The sequence below is a fragment of the Tursiops truncatus genome, chromosome 17, assembly GCF_011762595.2.
Source record: "Tursiops truncatus isolate mTurTru1 chromosome 17, mTurTru1.mat.Y, whole genome shotgun sequence".
Classification (NCBI taxonomy): domain Eukaryota; kingdom Metazoa; phylum Chordata; class Mammalia; order Artiodactyla; family Delphinidae; genus Tursiops; species Tursiops truncatus.
Genome location: NC_047050.1, coordinates 73186773 through 73207629, shown reverse-complemented (window position 1 = coordinate 73207629; position 20857 = coordinate 73186773).

The following is a 20857-nucleotide window of genomic DNA, read 5'->3' as shown; positions in this document are numbered from 1 at the left end:
AAAATGAAAGGAAACAATTTAAAAAGAAACAACTGGACTTCCATGGTGGTGCAGTGGTTAAGAATTCGCCTGCCAATGCAGGGGACACAGGTACGAGTCCTGGTCCGGGAAGATCTCACATGCCGTGGAGCAACTAAGCCCATGCACCACAACTACTGAGCCTGTGCTCTAGAGCCCATGAGCCACAACTACTGAAGCCCCGCGTGCCTAGAGTCCGTGCTCCGCACCAAGAGAAGCCACTGCAATGAGAAGCCCGCGCACCGCAACGAAGAGTAGCCCCTGCTCGCCGCAACTAGAGAAACCTGCACTCAACAGCAAAGACCCAATGCAGCCAAAAATAAATAAATAAAATAAAAATAGAAAGAAACAACTGTACCACTCTCAAGATGTGTTTCTCTGAGGTTGTCTTTGAACCCCTCGAGTTTCCTTGTACATGAAGTATCTGTAAAATGGTCTTGGTGAGGATCAACGTCAATAAGTGGCGGGCAGAGCAGAATTTCTCTGAGTGTGATCTGTATGGATTCGATTCTGATTCGATTAGAATCGCCTGAGCACCAATTACAATAAATGTTACGGTACCATTGCCAGGCCAGAGATTCAGAGTGCATTTCTTTTTTTTTTTTTGTGGTACGTGGGCCTCTCACTGTTGTGGCCTCTCCCGTTGCGGAGCACAGGCTCCGGACACCCAGGCTCAGCGGCCATGGCTCACGGGCCCAGCCGCTCCACGGCATGTGGGATCCTCCCGGACTGGGGCACGAACCCCTGTCCCCTGCATCGGCAGGCGGACTCTCAACCACTGCGCCACCAGGGAAGCCCCAGAGTGCATTTTTAATAGTCACAGAAACTCTGATAAAAATTCAAAACTGCAAAGTTTGCGTTTTTCCATACTATTTGAAGTCCATTAAGGAAAATTAAAGATTATGATCCTGAATAACACCAATATCTGTTATGAAGAGCCCGCTCATTGTTATGCTAAAACTGAATCTCTCAAGTCCTTTTAGGGTCTTTAAGTTTCCATTAGAGTCATCCTCCAGGAATTTCACTAGGGCTGGTACAGAGCCTTCTTTCTTCTCTCAGTTGCTCCTGCTGCCTTTGCCCCTCCCTCTCATTTATGGAGCTCATTATGCAGGTTGGGAACCATTAACACTCCTTTATTTTTCTTTAATAGCCCCATCACTGGGTTTCACTCTGAATTGCAAGTTCAAAGTTAAGTAAGAGGTCAGTGAGTTGGAGGCATGCTGCATCCCAGAAGAAAGGGGCTGAAAACGGGAGCCATTGTCAGGACCCTTGAGACCCTCTATGGGATGCGTTAGTTTTTATTGGACAAAGAAGACGTTTTTAATCAAATGTATTCTGGCTCGGGGGAGATCCGTGTATTTCTAGTCTTCTCCCACCGCTTCCTACCTAGGCCGTTGTATTGATACTTGGCTTCCAGCTCTCTGCTAAGTGCAATTTACCGCCATGCCCAAACACTCCCAAGATCCTCCACTGCCCACAGCACTCGTGCCCAACACCTAGCCCTGTCATTCAAAGGCTTTCATCCTGTAGTTGCCACTCATCTTTTAAATCTGATTTTACAATATTCTTTCATATTAACTATTGAGGTTCGGTGGGTCATGTCAACTCCTCCAAATACACCATGAACTTTCCTATCACTGGGCCTTTGCTTACACTTTTTCACAAGCCTGAAATGTTCTCACATATACATATACATACATATATATATATATATATATATATATATATATATGTTATAATCTTATTTTAGATTTTTCTCAGTTTTTGAAGTTTCAATAATCTCTTGCTTTCTCTGTACTCTCATCAAGGTTACTGTCTGTGCTTCTCATTCGGTTTGTTTTTTTTTTTTTTTCATTTTGACATTCACCTTTGTTATTACTCATAACCTTTGCCTACATTCCAGGGCAAGATACATGGTATATCTTCCCCATTCTGTTCTAACCCACCCTTTAAACTCTGGAACTGAGATTTCCTGGGTGTTGGGTTGATATAAAGTGGATTATCATTGTAGAGGAAAATATTATGATTTGAATACAGGATATTTCATAAGAGCTAAGGTTATGTCAGGGGGAGGGAGAGAAATGATCACTGCTGGTAGAGTTTCAGATGCCACAAATACTCAATGATGGCAGGGTACAGGTGGCTACCCAGAGAACTTTTTTTAGCAAAGACCTCTGATGGGAGAACACAGCTTCTAGAACAGAGCTTAACATGACTTTAAGCTTGCAGATATTCAATGAGAAATGAATACCCCACTTTCTTCTATTGACCTTGAGTGAGTGTGAAATAAACTACTTGGACTCTCACAGATTGAACCTGTAGACATCCTAGTTTGAAAGCAAAGAGATTCATTCAAACGGCACCAACTGAAAATACACATACTTGTCAAAGGGTGTTAAACACAGGAGCTGAAATTGAATGGTTGTGAATCAGATGTTCCTGCTAAAAATCAGATCGTTCAAGTCAGGGGACACCAGCAATGTCACTTATGCCAGATGGCACTCATGCTTCCTTCCTGTCATGCTCAGTGTCTGACTAAACATTTAGCACAAGAAGAGAGAAGCTCTTGAATTTGTCCAGCACTGTCTTCACAACTAGGGAAATGTCATTTATATTTGTTTTGTTTCCATTATGGTCTTTATCTGTTAATTGAGCAAATAGTTACCCACCCTGTCAGCCTCAGGACTGTGGAGTTCATATAAGATTAAGGCTGTGGCCATAGTTTGTGAATATGAAGATGCTACCGCACCATGGGTGTATTGTACTCTGTGGAGACATTTTTACAGACGGTAGTATTTTCACCGTCATGCTCACCAATCACAGACTGCTTCAGGGCCAGCAGGTTCTTTCAAATAGAGTCAGGATAACCTGCAGTTCATAGCTGCATGTAGTAAAATATCTCCTTGTCTTGCTTAGGAGAGCGCTTGGCACATAGAAAGCGCCCAAAATTTTACTTGAGCGAAGACTTATTATCCTCCTCACAAGCCAAAAAGTCTGATGGCAGATGGACAGTGAGGCTGTGATTGAACAAAATCAGGACCTTTGTGTGTGGTACAAAGGGGTTTCTGCCACGAACATAAGTCGTTCTGCATGTGTCAGCCATAATGCTTATGTAGAAGCAGAAAGAAGATGGATTAATTTAGCCTCCAGACATCCTTCAGTGAATTCCTACGTATGTCTCTTTCCCCTAACTTGTGCCACATGCTACCCCTACCTGCGGAAGGAAGATGTGTCTACCTCTACCTCTACAGTGGAAGCGAGAGAGGGAAAAGGGGGTCCGGAGAGGCACTGGGTGGTACAGACACCAATACTGGGCACAGGGTCCTCCTTCAACCAACAAGATCCTGGGTAGATCTTGAGGGCTGAGATGAATAAGGTCTAGTCTCAGCCACAAAGGACGTGTGGGAGGGTGAGAAAAAAGCAGCCCCCACCCAAAAAAAAGGAGAAAAAGAAAGAGAAAAGAAGGAGGAAGAAGAGAAGGAGGTGGAGGAGAAGCTTCTTGCATCGGCTGCCAGCAGGCAGGCTAAATTATCACTGTGTGCTAGCAATTAAAAATCGCGCAACTTAACTATTAGCAGACTCCATCATCCACACTGACCCTTCGCTGGGCCTGTTTCCAGTGCTAGTTTTCCTTGCTTAGCTGAAATTACTCTCTGTGCTATCCCACCCCATACCCCCATACACATATATTGCCTTTCTGTAGAGAATTACCAGTGACCCTTTCTTAGACAAAGGGCACTTAAAATTTAGAGGGTATTTCCCTATTGGAAATCTACTAAAATTTGTTATAGAAAATCTACAATATACAAGGGAGGCTAAGAGAAAGGAAGGGAAGAAGGAAGGAAGAGAGAAAGAAAGAGAGAGACAGAAGGAAAGAAAGGCAGAGAGAGAGAAAGGGAGGGGAGGGAGGGAGGACAGAAAAGAAAATAGCAATAATAACAATAAACCAACCAATCAAAGCACTTGCAGATGATCTAATGATGAAGGTAACGCTTTATGTATGCAGACAGAGCACAGTTCCTGAGTTGTGCTTTGTGGCTGCAAGTAGATAGAAGAAAAGGCAGTTTCTGATGTAATCGCACATGGCAGGGGAAATAGAGATGTCTAGAGGATGCTGATAGTTTGGAAAGAAAACTAAATTAAGTGTGGGAAGAATGTCAAGAGAAGTGTTCTGAATCCTCCTCTCTCTTCTTTAGAGAGGTGGGTAGTGGGAGGTGTAGCTAATCTTGCCAGAAATGAAGATAAAGAATTTATATCTTCATTTAAGCCTCTCCTCTATGGTCTGTAGGTACTGCTTATTAGTTAAACATCCAAGTAGGCAGATGTTGTGACAGTAAGTCCTGCGGACATGATATTGTTTCCACCACCTCTGGCTGACCCTGGAATCTCTTCTGCACAGGAGGATCTAGAGGGAAATGCACAGGCCTGGCCATCAGGAGCTCTGGCTTAGAGTTCTGGCTTTTTCTGTGTGTCTATGGGGAATTATTTTCTCATTTTGTACCTCAGTTTTCTCATCTGTAAAATGAGGACTGGGGTCAGATGTCCCTTGGAGTTCTAGTCTCTCATGATTTTAACAGAACATTGACTCTCTGGGGAACCCATCACTGACCCTTGTCCAGTCAATGACTCCTGTCAGGGATAAGTCAGTGGCGGAAGACCCTTTAGAAGCAGTGATCCTCAGCTGACTCTGAGAGAAGGTTTTGGAGGCCAGGGAAAAGAACGCAGTTCAAGCAAGGGGAGTAAGGGACGAAATGTGCCTCATGATTCCGACTGTCCTGGAGAGATCATAAGCTTTGAGTCTTTCCCTCTGCAGGGAGATGGTGAGCCATCTGGGAAACAGCAGGCCTCTGGGTGACAGGACCTGGGCTTGAATCCTTCTTCCTTCACCTGCCATATATGTAAAGTCCCCATGTCCACAGCTCTGTAAGTGGAAATGATAAGTGGCTGAACAGAATGTGAGACAAACATACAATGCAATATTATTTGGTCGTTATAAGGGAGATCATAAGATCTGTGTTGCAATTTCTCAACTCTACAGTTATAGAGCAAAGGCAGCCACGGACAACATATAAATGAAGGACCCTGGCTGTGTTCCAATAAAACTTTATTTATAGACACCAAAATTTAAATTTCAGATAGTTTTCACAGGTCATGAAATATTCTTCTCTCGATGCGTTTTTCAACCATTTTAAAATGTAAAGCCATGGTTAGGTCGCAGGTCATACAAAAACATGCAGTGGGCCAAATTCGGTCCATGGGCCAAAGGAGTAGAGAATTTGAAATCATTCAAAACTGGTTTCAGATTCCGGTTGTGTTGCACATACAGCCATGAGACCTTAGCAAAGGGACTTTGTTTCCCACCTTCAAGGTGTTTTCTTAGCAAATACAGACGCTGAGCTGATTAGGGAATTAAAACACACAAAGGACCTAGAAGGGACAGTGACCTGTTATTTTCAGATAGAAAATGAATATCTTCCCTCCTTCCTCCACTTTCCTCCCTCTGTAGCGATGTATAAAACTGGGGTAAGAATATTAACTGATTTCAAATTTGCCTTAAGGGTTAAATGAAATTCCTTTGAAAGTTCTAAAATACAATGCGGAATGCAAAATTTTTAAAAAATATCAATGTTTACTGAATGCTTACATTTTATCCTCCTGGAGATGTCTGTTATAAACAAAAGCAGAAATGAAATTGTCCACTTAAAGAAGCCAATTATTTTTGGAGGCTCGTTGTGTGAATAGAGGCCTTTTTAGCTAGATAGACTATGTAGTCTATTGTGCTAAGTATGGACACTGTACTGGATCTCAACCTGCCTAAATTCAGTGACTCCTCACACCATCCCTACCAGGTAAGACTCAAAAATCCATTTGACGGATTGAAAACTGTGATCTAAGATGTCAGGGGACTTGTCCAAGGCTAAGAGTCAGTAAGCACTGCAGCCAGGTTTCAAAACCAGGAAATCTGACTTCAGGAGCGCTGTCTCTAACCACTTTGCTTTCTTATGATCTGAACTCAGACAGTTACGGATTTGAACTCTGGGTCTGCTGGAAAATGGTATGTAAACTTATCATGACTATTTAAGCTCTCAGAGCCTCCTTTCCAACGTGCAAACCGGGAACGATTACTCACTCTACCTGTTGCACAGGATCAGACCCGAGTCAAATGCAATCATAACAAGTTGCGATTCCAGCTCTGACCACACGAATGCATTATGCGGCTCACCAGTTAGTATGCACCGCTCCAAGTCGGCTCAGTGAGAGGGAGAGGGAGAGTTAATACATATACGTGGTGTGCAAATGTAATTCAATCGGTATCTCTTACAGCTCCTGGAATTGCACTTTTCTTAGCTTAGCAGAACCCACCACTGCATGTATTTAGATCAAGCAACCAATTGGTAAGAACAAAAATGGTCACAGATTCACTACTTGAAGAACCTTGAAAATGCTATGCATTGCTATTTATGGATACGGAACACATATATTCACAGAGGAAGTCAGGTGAATTCACAGCTAGATAGAGCAAATGACTCCATGAGAAACAGCCAGCTAATCAAATAGTCAGTCTTTTATTTTTGAAATCACAGCATTTAGCCACTTCGCTTGAGGACACTTGTAAAGTTGGTTCTTTTAAGCCTCGAAGCTGCTTTACATAAGTACTAGGATAAAGCTAAAACGGCTTCCATTCACCCGAAGAGCCTCCAAAAATAACTGGCTTCTTTAAGTGGACAAATTCATTTCTCCTTTTGTTTATAACAGACATCTCCAGGAGGATACAATAGATACTCAGCTGGCTTTAGTTCCAATGCTGTTTTCTTGCACATTAATGGGGAGAGAGATTGCTGAGGCTTAGTGACCCTGAATGCAATTGGATTTAATGAAAAAATCAGTCTCCTTTTCATTTCTGTACACATATTTTGTATTTCTTTAATTTTAATGCACACTTTGTTCCACGATGGAGCTGCATAAGTCCGCAGCTTCACTTTGGTAATGCAAGATGACACGATAATTATGAATAAAGGATGAATTAATTGATGTGTCAAGGTATACTCTCCAAGAGACCTGATTTCACTCTAAATTATCGTGATGTCATTATTATTATTATTTAAGAAACCAAATTTCTCATACTTCTAACTATTGCCAAGTCCAACAATGACTGTTCTATAAGCAACTCAAGTTACATGTGTGATCTAGAATCTTAAGAATATACCGGTTGTTAACAGCTATTTGTGTGTGTGTGTGTATATATATATATACACACACACACACACACACACACACACACACACACACACATATATATATAATTTTTTGAAAGATGAAAAGAATGATCTCATCTGAGGCCTCCTGCATCATGAGGCTTCCATTGGCTATTCAGTAGTGGGTTTTCAAGCGTTAATTATAGGCACATTCATTCCATTGTTTCCATGTGGTACAGGACAAGGAAACATAATTAGTCGCGTATTGTAATTGACCTTCGTGGTCTGCATGCTTTTCTAGATCTGAAGGACGAGCTGAAGACCATAAAATCCTTTGTATTACAGGGGGTGAGTCCTGGGATTCATCAGCATGAATAATCAAGGTAATTTATTCTGACAAGGAAAGTACATTGCTTTCTACATGCAGATGACCCAGATAGGGAGGAATTTAGAAACGAAATATCAACTACAGATAAATGGTATTTATTTATTAATCCACTTCCCTCCTTCTTTATGCCTTTGTTTCTCTTTTAATCATCCTCCTTTGCTCCTTCCCTCTCTTCTTCTCTGCAATCAAACTTTGTAACAGACACCAGAATATCAAGATGACTTAAACTTGGGAGTTGTTGGATTTATTTTTTCAAACTATCAAAGTGATTCATACTTGTAACAACCAGCCACAGAGTTAAAATGACAAATTATCTACTCATTCACAAAATTTATTTTAAAAACATTTTTTCCTTATAGAAAGTTGTGTTAATTACTGAGAATCCAAACACATTGTGCAAAATTGTGCAAAAAAACAAATATATGAGCCACTATGGAGATAGAGTGATAGACCATAGCTGAAATTCTGATCTCACCAGGTCATAAATGTAAGAACATGTACACTGTACGTAAATGCGTGAATGGGTACACTGTAAAACACTAAGACAAGGCTTTGTTTTTTCAGTTGTAAAAATGGGGTTATAAACCCATCTTATGAGGTTCAATTAAATGCTAAGTTGATTAAGTAAAGTAGCTAAAGCATAGTGGGAATTTAAAAATTATGTTTGCAGTGCTCATTTTTCAGTTTCTTGATCCCATTCCTGGGCTAAGAACTGAGTTTGGAGTTTAATTGCTGTCCGGGAAAACCAGAGGAGTTAATCATGAAACTCATTAGTTAGACACAAACAACATATTCAAACTCATGGATTTGAGTCAAGGAGGTTTTTATAAATATTTGTTGCTGAACAAAAGAATGTACTGCTGACTCAATAATGAAATATAGCCAGTTCTGCTATAACGAGGCACGTGGGTACCTCAAAATCACCGCATTATGCAAAACTGTGTAATAAACACCACAGAATTTACAGGAAAAATGTGCTTGGGGATGTACAGGACTTGAAAGCTTCATCACAAAAATAATGAAGAGTGCCATAAAATAAAAAGAAGATCGGGTCTAATAAAAAAGATAACACAGTTTTACACATGTTAAAATGCAAAGAAAGCCACAAATATTACGAAAAATACGGTATTTTACTTTGAAAAAACCCTGGAGATTACTTACAGTTTGGGGCTTCAAAAGGGCTCTGGTTTATGAGCCATTGTGAAGTGGGGGGAGGGGGGTATCTGAAATCAGACAGATAATCCTACCTCTCATCTGGGATGGGTGTGGTTTATAACCCAGGTGGTAAAGTGAGCACTGGTGTTTGAAATGTGCACATTCTCTGTATTTCTACGGGGCTTGGTTCAGCGGAAGTTTCTTTATAAATTGCATTTAATCAATGATGAAATTAGGTTTGGGGCTACAAAAAGAACCATATTGTTAGAATAACTTTGTAATTTATTTTCCAAGCTCTATAATGAAGGGGCATTCTTATTAATAGCAATGAGATAGCAGTATAAACCAGGACTGTCCTTGGCAAACTAGAAATTATGGTCACTTAACACACTGGTATAAGAAAGCAGACATTTTCCTAAATGTAAGCCACTTCTTTGAGAAAATAATTGCAGAATGACTTATTCTACCAACTCTCAACATATTATCCTATGTATTGGAAATTTTAGGAAATACCTTCCCCAAATAATATTATTTATAATACACTATACATCGTTATGATATTCTCCCCCATTAAAATAAAAGTTCCATGATGGCAGGAAACTTGACATTTGTGTTCAGTGACGCAGAACCTACAACAGAGCCTGGAATTTTTTTTGACAAACAATAATGATTGTTGAATGATGAATGAATTAATCAATCTATCCGTTGATGATAAAAGTAGAATATGTGGCGATATACTCACTTGGCTTGCATTATACAAGTCAAGTTGAGAGAGAAGGGTCAGTGCTGAGACCATCTGGAATAAGCTACTCAAACTGTTTTTATCAATGGTAGCCTAAGAAATACTAAGCAAGGCTGTAGGGTAGAAGACATAAGGCAACATTCAGTGGCTTCAGCAAGATCTCTCTAACAAATACTTTGAAAAAAAATTAGAGCCAGAATAGCTAATATAATATTAAAGAAGAAGAACATAGTCCAAGAACTGACACTGTTCTACTTCAAGACTTATTATAAAGCTACAATAATTAAGACAATGTGGTATTGGTGAAAGAATAGACAAATAGGTCAAAGAGACAGAAAATAGAACCAATAAATAAAACAACATAGACTTAGTCAACTGATCGATGACAAAGGAGCAAAGGCAATGCAATGGAGCAAAGATAGTTTTTCAACAAATGGTGCTGGAACAACTGGACATTCACATGTGAAAAAATGAACCTAGACACATATCTTACACCCTTCACAAAAATTAACTCAAAGCAGATCACGGACTTAAATGTAAAATGCAAAACTACAAAATTCCTAAGAGATAGCATAGGATGATTTGGGGTATGACAATGACTTTTTAGGTACAACACCATGAAAGAAATAATGGGTAAGCTGGACCTCATTAAAATTAAAAAAAAGAAAGAAGACTTGGGAAGAACAATGTCAAGAAAATGAGAAGGCAAGCCGCAAACTGGGAGAAAATATTTGCAAAAGGTACATTAAGAAAAAATTTTAAGGCAACTGCAGTTAGAGACTGTAAGTAAAGTGCTGTCACAGAGACTGAAGTAAGGTAAGGACAATTACTACGTGATGCTGGAGTCTACATTTTAGTGGAGAATCTGGGGAGCCAGGCAATCTGCCTCCTACTCTCCACTCCTCCTCACACACCCCCACTCATTCTGTCTACCTACTGGGTTCTCTACTGTCCTCAAAACACACTAAGCCTTTTTTTTTCCCCCCTCTGCCTGGAATTCCTTTCCTCCTTTTATCTGCAAGACTCACTCCTCAGAAAAGTCAGGTCTCAGATCAGACATCCCACGACTAGAGGATTTCCCTGATACGTGCTCCCAACTTAAGATCGTGCTCCATACTCTGTATTTAGCTCTGTCGCCTTTCATACTTCATTTTCCATCAAAATACTTAATGTTTCTTAACATTATTACTCAATTTGTATATCACCAACTAAAAGTTTAAAAACGTGCAATCCACTGCTTCTGTCTCTAAGAACAAAACTCTGAGGTCTGATCTTGAAAGTTAGAGATGGGATTCTGGATTCCTGCAAGTACGTGGAGTCAGTGCTCCCCTGTGGAAAACTTTCTGGAAATAAAGCAATCTTTCTACAAAGGCAGGCCCTCGCTTCACGTGCTTCACTTTGAAACATCAGTAGTCCCAATCCCCACACACTGCATTCCAAATAAGGGTACCAGTTGTGCTTGTGCCTTGATGGGAAGGCGGTGGAAGTGCGTAGAAGAAATCCTATATCTGGGGGAACATTTGGGTGGGGGAGCCTTACAAATGTGGCCGTCCCTCACCTCCCTGTAAGGCATCCCCTACACTCCCCACAGTTTAAATAGATAAGGGACACTCAGAAGTGATGTTATCAGCCTAAGTTTAAGAAAGCCAGAATTCAAAACGAGATCTGTGTGATTCCAAGCTCAGTGATTCATTATAAAAGGATACCTGTGTAATTACCATTCAGGTGAAGACATAGACTATCACCAACACCCGTAAAGCATTTCATTTCCAAGATTTAAAGCCTTTCATTTCCAAGATTATCTCCTACTTCCCTCTTCAAAGGTAACTGACACTTAGTATAAGCTTCTCATTCATTTTCTATACAGTTCTATCACCTTAGCATATAACCGCAAACACTATGATTTTGATTTTTCTGTGTCAGGAACTCTCTGTATATGGAATTACAACATATAAGTGCTTTATATGTATGGTTTCTTTTGCTCCATGTTGTGCTTTGAAATTTGGCCATAAACTTTTGAGATGACTGACTTCATTCCTCTCCATTGCCACATACAATTTCTCTGCGTACATTGGCTAAAATGGATTAATCCATTCTACTGATCCAATCTATCAATGGATACTTACATTTTTTATAGCATGAAGATATTACAATTAATGTGACCATACACACACACACACCCTGCTGGTTTTGTTTCTCTGGAGAACATTGACTACTACACACCTTTCCAGAAATTCTTAGTTTCAAGGTGGTGAATTTTATCAGCATACACATTCTATTTTTAGTGTTTTTTGTATTCTGTTTAAAAAATTGTTTTAATACCTTGATGTATTGAAGGTATGCTGCTATATAATATAGAAACTTTATTATTAACATTTTAATTTATAATACACTTGGAAAATAATTTAACCTACAGAGTAAGGTAGAGGTAAATTTTCAATTTTTTCCCAATATTGATAACGAACTTTTCCAATGTTTTAAATGAAAACATTTCTTACTTATTGTTCTCAAATGACATCTTTGCCATAAATCAAGTGTCCAAATACGCCTGAGTTTCTACCTGAGTTCTTCCTGTAATCCCAATTGTCTGTCTGCCTTTCATCGTGCAGATAGCATGCTATCTTTATCATGGCTTTTATGCTTAGTATTAATATCTGGGAGAGCAAGTCTCCCCACTGTGTTCTTCCCCAAACATTATTTTACTGTTCTTAACCCTTTTTTTCCCATATGAGTTTTAGGATAGTAATTTTTTAAATTTCAATTTCTAACTGTTTGGTGCTGGTATACGGAAATACACTGATTTTTGTATACTGTATTCTATACAATAATCTTACAAAATTCACTTATTAATTCTAAAAATTTATGTGTAACTCCATTTGGATTTTCTATGTACACAATTCTTTCATCTGGGACTAATGTAAGTATTCTTTCTTTTCCCCCTACAAACATTATGCTTTTTTTTTTTTTTTTTTTGCCTTGCTGTACTTCCTGGGATCTCCAACATAAATTTGGATGGATACTGTGTTAATGGACATGCTTGTCTCATTCCCAGTTTCAGGAAAAAAAGTTCCCACTTTTTACTATCAAGGGAGATGTTTGTTTAATTTTTGAATTAAGAAATAATTTACTTTTAGTTTGTTAAGATTATTTCTTATTGAAAACGGTTGCTGAGTTTTTATCTAAGGTGCATTCTGAATCTATTAATCTAATTACATGATTTTGTCCTTTATTTTACTATATGATAAAACTGATTATCAACTATTAAACCAACACTGCATTCCTAGAATTGTAATTGATGTAACTGATAGATGATAGATGATAGATATAGATAGATAGGAAGAGGGAGAGGGAGAGGGAGAAAGAGAGAATGTGAGAGAGAGAGAGTGTTCTGCCTCTGATTACAAGGAAGATGGGCCTGTAATCTTCCTGAAGCTACTTCCAGGTCTTGTTGTTAGCATTGTACTGGCTTCACAAAATGAGCTGGGAATTTTTCCTCTTTTATTCTCTGAATGAGCTTTGGGCAAACACTCCTCAAATAGCTGTTTAATCACACGTATGTGGTTTGTTGCTGCTGCTGTTGTTTGCTTCTTTGCTTCCTAACCATAGTGGCTGCACAATGGGAAAAGAAATATGCCCAGACTTTTCAGAGATTATTAGATACTGGCTCTGATTTTACGGCAATCAAAGCAATGAGGCTATATGTTTATCAGGTGATATACGGAGTTTGGTCCAACTCCTTCTGACAGTGGACCCACTGTAGCTGAAGACCCAGCCAACAATCTGCAATTGTCAAAATCCCCCATAGGCTTTCTGACCTCCTGAGTCAAGTCAGTTCTGCCAAAAGAGACAAGTGGAAGTACTAGAGATTTGCTCTTCCCACCAAGATAGATAAGGGAAAGCAATACTACATCCCTGAGGAAATTAGGACCACCATCAAAGCCTTGAAAACTGTAGGGTCATTTATTTCTACTACATCCACATTTAACTCTATTTAGCCAGTACATAAGGCAGATGAATCTTGGAGTATGGCTGTAGATTGTCATAAACTTAGTAACTGGTGACATCAGTTTCAGTGGCTAATCAAGATGTTGTGTATTTACTGCAAGGAGACAACACAGCCCCTGACACCTGGTCTGCAGCTACTGACTCTTAAAATGCCTCTTCCTCGACGTCAATTTGAAAAATTATCAAAAAGAATAATTTTCACCTGGTAGAAAGAACAGGTCACCTTTCCCATCTGATCCAGGATTATGCCAATTATCTTTATTCTTTTGGTAAATGTCCATAGGAATCTTGATAACCTTGACTTTCCATGAAACATTTCACTGCTATACTGCATTGAATCATCGGGCTGATTAAACTTGATGAAGAAGAACCACTAGGAAACATAGATGCCTCAGTACAATGCATGGGGATCTGCAAAGAGGGTAATAAACCATGGGAAAATTCAGTGTCCCACGTCTTACTGAAGATCTTGGGAGTCTAGTGAATGGGAGGATGTTGGCACCTTCCCTCTGAAGTCAAAGAAAATGTACTGTACAATGAACTCTTTACAACTAAAACAAAAAGTAGGACAACATGGAATGGGTCTTTTTGAATTTTGGAGATAATATATGACTCATTGAATCTGCTAGTCTAACTTCTTTTCTAAGTAATCCATGGGACTGACAACTTTCGATTATGGAAAAAGAAAAGAATCTGTATCAGGCCCAGGCTTCAGTTTAAGCATCTCTTCCACTTGGGCACTACGATTCAATAGATCCAATAAAATTCAGAGTATCACTGTAAAATTGTCCTTTTGATATGTCCCAATCAGAAGATCACAGAACATGCTGAGGGTTTCTGCACAAAGCCAAACCCTTTGTTTTGAAGATAACTACTCTCTTTTTAATAAAAGAGTTTCTGACTTGCTACTGTATCCTGAAGAGACTGAATTTCTGACCATGGGATGTCAATATGATCTGATCTGCCTTTCCTCAGCTGAGTGTCCATCAAGTTAGTGCATGCTCAGCAGTGATTCTTCATCAACTGGTATGTAAGAGATCACATCCAAGCCAGGCTGGACGTCAGAAGTAAGTTGCATATTTGTATGACCAAGTTGGTTCATGATCCTACTGACACCCATCCTACGACATTGCCTTCTTTCCTTCAATTCACATTTGTGACTTTATGAAAGCTCCTTATGACCAGTTAACTAAGAAATGAATAAATAAACAATAACATGTTTCTCAGGTCTACTTTACAGATGGCTCCAACAGCTCTGCTGGCATCCACCAAAAGAAGAATACTATAGTCTTGGAGATCCAATCAGGAATGTTCTTGAAAAACTGGCATGATGGAAAATGCTCACAGTAGGCAGAAGTTTGAGTAGCCTAATAAGTCCACTTTGTTAGACTTAAAGTTGGTCAGATGTGCGTACCCTCATTGGTTCATGAGTTGGTTAGAATTCTGGTACAAAGAGGTCTAAAGAAGAGGTGTGTAGATGAATCTATGGGAAGAGACACAGAGATTACACATATTTCTATTTGATATGACTTCTCAGCGAATTCAGAATGCTCTCAGTAAGTAGGTATACAAAGTGGGATGTTCTGAGATGTTCTTTTCTAGCCATCATTTTTTTTTTGGTCAGCAGGAACACATACCAAATGGTCCTGGTGGCAGACTTGCTAGCCATGGACTTAAGAACCTGAACTTCCACTAACGAGGTTGGGTTGGCCCCATCACAAATGAGTGCCTAACTTGCCAATGGCATAGACCAATGGTAAGCCCTCAGTATGGCAGCATCCCGTGGTACCAAGTTGATAACTTTGTACCTCCTTCATCATGATGAAGGCAGCAAGTTTTCTCACTGGAAGAAACACATATTATTGATAGGTATTTACCTTCTCTGCCTGCAATGCTCCTTCCATGACCACAATCTACTGACTTACGAATAGCCATGAGTGTGCTTACTAGTAAATATATATGATAATGTTAGTCATTTAAAAAATTTATTAATTAAAACTTATCTCTTGTGGTTATTGTTTCACTACATTGGAAATTATTGGGGTCTAAAAATAAATAGGGTAAATGAAAATGTAACTGTGAGCGAGTTGTGTGTATCTAAAAGGTACAGGTCCTTTTCTGTGATTATGGGACTTTCTAAGACTGAAACTCATTCTGAAGAGGTTTTGTTCAGAGAATGATATTAAAGCAATGATGACCAAACATCATAATGTTGAAGGAATACAAAAAAGATTTTGGAATTTTCTTTTAAATTCTGATTGGCAGCACCTGGAAGCATTATTTGGACAAGAGAGATGAGCAGGGCTTATCTTCCTAAACTCAGAATCTATGGCTCACACCCTTTAATAAACCACAAAAACTCCATTTTCACTGGATCTAGTCCCCCTTCCCGCCCCCACTGAAACCTGCAGAATGGGAGAGATGACCATATTATGGTCAGAGCTCTCTCTGTTCCACCCATCTGGCATCTTCCTGCATTGTCATGGGCCTGTTTACAATACTTATCATCAAATTTCCAGGCTTTTTTTTTTTTTTTTTTTTACCATTTCTGTAGTGGTTATCTCACAAAAAATGTACCTCTTATATAAATTTGTAATCATTCATTACATTAGCCTATAAATTATATGTAACTAAGACTCTCAAAATGTAATTACATCCTTTACATTTTAAAAATCAAAAACAAATTTGTGATTTTTCTTATATAGATTTAATTAATGTACTAAGCTTTTAACCTATACTGAACACAACATGTCATATGCCTAGGATCTATGAGGATTTCCAATTAGTAACAGTTAAGAGGATATGCGTCCAGGTGCAGGTGTTAGGGAAGGGAACCACTATTTTTTAGGCATCAAATAATTACCATCGGGCTTCCCTGGTGGCACAGTGGTTAAGAATCTGCCTGCCAATGTCGGGGACATGGGTTCGAGCCCTGGTCCGGGAAGACCCCATGTGCCGCAACTACTGAGCCTGCGTGCCACAACTAAGCCTGTGTGCCACAACTACTGAGCCCACATGCCTATAGCCCATGATCCACAGCAAGAGAAGCCACTGCAATGAGAAGCCCACGCACCGCAACGAAGACCCAATGCAGCCAAAAATAAATAAAAATAAATACATTTAGTTAAAAAATAATAATTACCCTCATTTATGTGAAGCACTTCAAATAGTAAATGCATTAAATCCCTATCACTGCTAAATCCCTATCATCTAGAAAAAATATGAGCTATTTTTTCACAATTTGCAGTTGAAGAAGCTGAACCTAGAAAAAGTCAATTAATTTTATCCAAAGCACAAAGTGTGTACGCTACAAGTGGCGTGAGAGCACAGGCCATGTATTGCTTTTTGTTGATAATTTTATATTCCCAGTATTGTGAATACTGTCTTGAATATGGCCTAGGAATTTTAAAAAGTGTGGAATGAATTTCTGGAAAATTTGTGTAAAAACACAAATCCACCTTTCTCCAACATTTATGCCTTTCTATTATTCTGAAAAGGCTTCTTTGATAAATAAAATTAATACTAGTTTGAAAGCTTGGCTTTTAGAAGGAATTTTAAATTTGTTTCAAACTAAAATTTCTTTCTGGGAAAGAATCTCGCTCTAATTCCACGCATCAGTATTAGACTATCTAGGTCAACGGCATGTCGGGATTCCCATCCATTGGCTCTCACTCATTTTCCCAGTAATGGCACTGAATCCCTTTATTGTTCTTAGAGTCTCAGCGATGCTCACAATCTGACAGGCAGTTTAAAAAAAGGAAAGGAAAGGAAAATCTTGTTATGTTTGGACTAAAACCTTTGAGGCTACTCAGAGCCACCTCGTTCTTTCCTGAATCCATATCCTTATATGCATTTTCATGTCATAGTGCAGATTACTGAACTGGCATTTTTAACGTGGTTGTTTGGGACAGTTTAAAGTAGAGGTTGGCAAATGACCAGCACCTGCTTATGCAAGTGCATTTTTATTGGGGTGCTGCTTTTGATTTATGGATTGTCTAACGTTGCTTTTGAGCCCCAGGAGCAGGCTGGAGTAGTTCCAGCAGAGACTGTATGGCCACAAAGCCTAAAATATTTACTATTTGATCCTTTAAAGGAAAAGTTTGCCAACTTCTGATTTAAAGTGTATAGGCTATAGCACTCTCAGAAGTGCTAGAGGACCAGCTGGCTGAGAATTCCCAAACTTCTCAAAGAAAAATATAAACATAGACATGGAGCATGTATATGGAAAACAGACTCTAATTCCATCTGCTTTGCACAGCAGGCCACTGAAATGGAAAAGCAGAATACAAGTGTTCAGTTAGGTGGGCCGTCCCACACCTAGATGGACTGCGGAGGAATTTGCTGGGAGAGACCCAGTTCATCTTAGCTCTCAGGTATACTGTGTCCTCCAACCAATCTCCTCATCAGTGATCAATGTGGACTGTTCATTTTCTGGCTGCTGAGTGCCTTCTAAGTGTTATTTTTCACTTGTTTCAGAATACAGGCAGAGAAACGTTTGGTGCTTACTGTGTACCTTCAAACACCCCAACAAGAAGAAGATCCCTAAATATCCGAACCATGGTTCTGATGGGGAGAAAGGGCACAGCCAGGCAAGGAGCACCTGTTTCAAGGTGACATTAGGACGTATTCCTATCTGCATTGCTTTTACCACAGGAGAATTTCCAAACATTTAAAATCATTTAGTCAGCAGAGATTTTAACATTTTTTAAAGCCAAACACCAAAAAAAGTTTTCTTTATTGCAAAAAAGAAAGGGTTCTGATTGCAAAAGTAATGAGTGCCAATTTAAAATTAATAAACTGCAACTTTTCCTTCATTACCTCCAGATGGGTACAACCAGATTATAACTTTAGAAATAAAGACATGCTTCTTGCTTAGGTACTTTGTTAATTTCTAGTTGCAGCCAGAATTCCATCCCAATAAGATGAAAGCAGATTTTCTTTTTCTGGCTTTCCTTTGGACTTGAGAAACCTTGACACCGGCCTTTTGAGCGCCAGAAGGGACGTGAACATCATTCTGTATTTAACTAGTGCTTGTGTTGTCTGGTGTAAAAATCCAATAAGCCTTTCTTTTGAAAGAGAAGTTATTCACAGTGAGTTTTTTTTTTTTTCCTTAAGGGGACATGTTTACTGGTTCTACGTCAGTAATTCTGGGGAGAAAATGTGGTGGCTGTATCTGGAAAAAAGTGTCAGAAAACAGAATTGAATAGGATTGTGAGTTCAGGTTTTTTTAATCCACTCTAAGGGTAAAACTGAGCTTTATTCTGAAAATTGCCAACTGCAGAATGAATGTCCTTCCATAATTTAGTTATTGTAAGGCACATCTGAAATGAAAAAGGTGTGTATAAGATACAGAAGAATTTGAGACATAATAATTATTACCACTCTTATTAGAGAAGATGCACTCCATAGAGGTAAAGAGAAAAACATATCTAATAGATCTAAATAAGCTCAAGTTAAATTCCAAAGTATGGTTACAAATATGTATTTGTGGACTGTATATACATATATATATATATACACATATATGTATATACGTGTGTATATATGTATACACACACACACACATATGTCTATAGATAGAGATGGATATGAGGATATGATACAGGCACAGATATATAATCTGGAGATGGCTCTTTTTTCCATTTAGGTTGACGAGTATCATGGAAGATTTCTTGTAGGTACAGATCTTACGATCCTGTAACTCTCAGAGATGTTAAAGGTAATCTAGTCCTTCCTGGTCAGGCACTCAGTCCTCTCTGCGACATGCCCTCCAGGTATTCGTTTAGGCCACATGAGCACACTCCAGGGATAGGGAACTTACAATGGACAGAGAATGTCTGTTTCATCCTGGATAGTCCCAGGTAGAATCAGCACGTAAACAGCACGAGGCACAAAGAAGACACCACCTATGATTATGCCTTTCTTGCATTATGCACTATGCATTTCTTGCACATTTTAACTGGTCCCAATGCCTCTCCCAGAAGAAACGGGAGACAGTAGTTCTCCATGTCCTGCCTTTTTCTACTCTCTTCTGCCATTATGATCACCTAGGCCATATAGTCATGGAAAGAGTGAGCCTTGCACTGGGGCCTTCATTATTATGTGGAGGTGGTTGTCCTAAAATGAATCCTCTATCATCTTTGTTCTCAGCATCCTGAGATATCTCAGATCAACATCTTGGCCTTTGTATCTTTCCCATGTTCCATGATCATCTGATCATAGACTCTATATCTCAAATAATATAAAGAGGAAAAGCTGATCAAGACAATAAAGGACTACATATTATTACCAGGTGTCTGTGTTTATAATACAAAGAAATACCTAATGAAAGTGGTCTGTGACGTTACTTATCCAGGACCAATTTTGACTATATAGATAAGGATTCTTAAAGGCGGAGTGCAGAATAGAAAGGCCAGTCCCAGTTCCAAATGAGGCCACTCCTAAAATATTCTAACATTATCTTCTAAAATCTAAATCCAATTGCACAACTTCACATGTTATAATGAACTAGATTTAGATTTTATGAGATAATGTTGGAGTATTTTAGCAGTGATACCATTTGGAACTGGACTATTCTGCATTCCACTTTAAGAATCAATGCCTAAGTGGTCAAAACTGGTCCTGCGTTAAAGCAGTGCAGCAGACCTCTTTCATTAGATATTTCCTTATAGCTTAAACACATTTACTACAAAGCTACTGTAATACAAACAGTGTGGTACCAACATAAAAAAAGCATCTATATTATTGAAATACAATTGAGTTTTCATAGATATACATCTATGGTCAACTGATTTTCAGCAAGGGCATTAAGAACATTTGGTGGGATTTCATCAAAAGTACAATAAATATTTTGTCCACCAAAGGACACTATCAAGAAAGGGAAAAAAAAACCCTAAAAAGTGGGAGAGAGTATTTGCAAATCACATATTTGATAAGGGCCAATTATCCAGAAAAAAACTCATACAACTCAACCACAAAAAAACCAAACAATCCTACTGAAATTAGCAAAAGCCTCGAATAGATATTTCTCCAAAAAAGATAAACAAAGGGCCAAAAAAGGGCCAAAAAAGATAAACAAAGGGCCAAAAAGGACCTGAAAACATGTTTAGAGTCATTAGTAATTAAGGAAATGAAGTTAAGAGCATGTACAATTGTTAATTAAATTAAAAACGCAATAAAGGTGATACTGCTTCATACCTACTATGATGGTGATGATAAAATAAGTGGAAAACCACAAATATAGTGGGTGTATGGGAAAATTGGGACACTGATTGGGACAACTGGGAAAATTGGGACACTAGCACATGCTGGTGGGAATATGAAATGGTGTAACCTCTGTAAAAAATAGTTTGG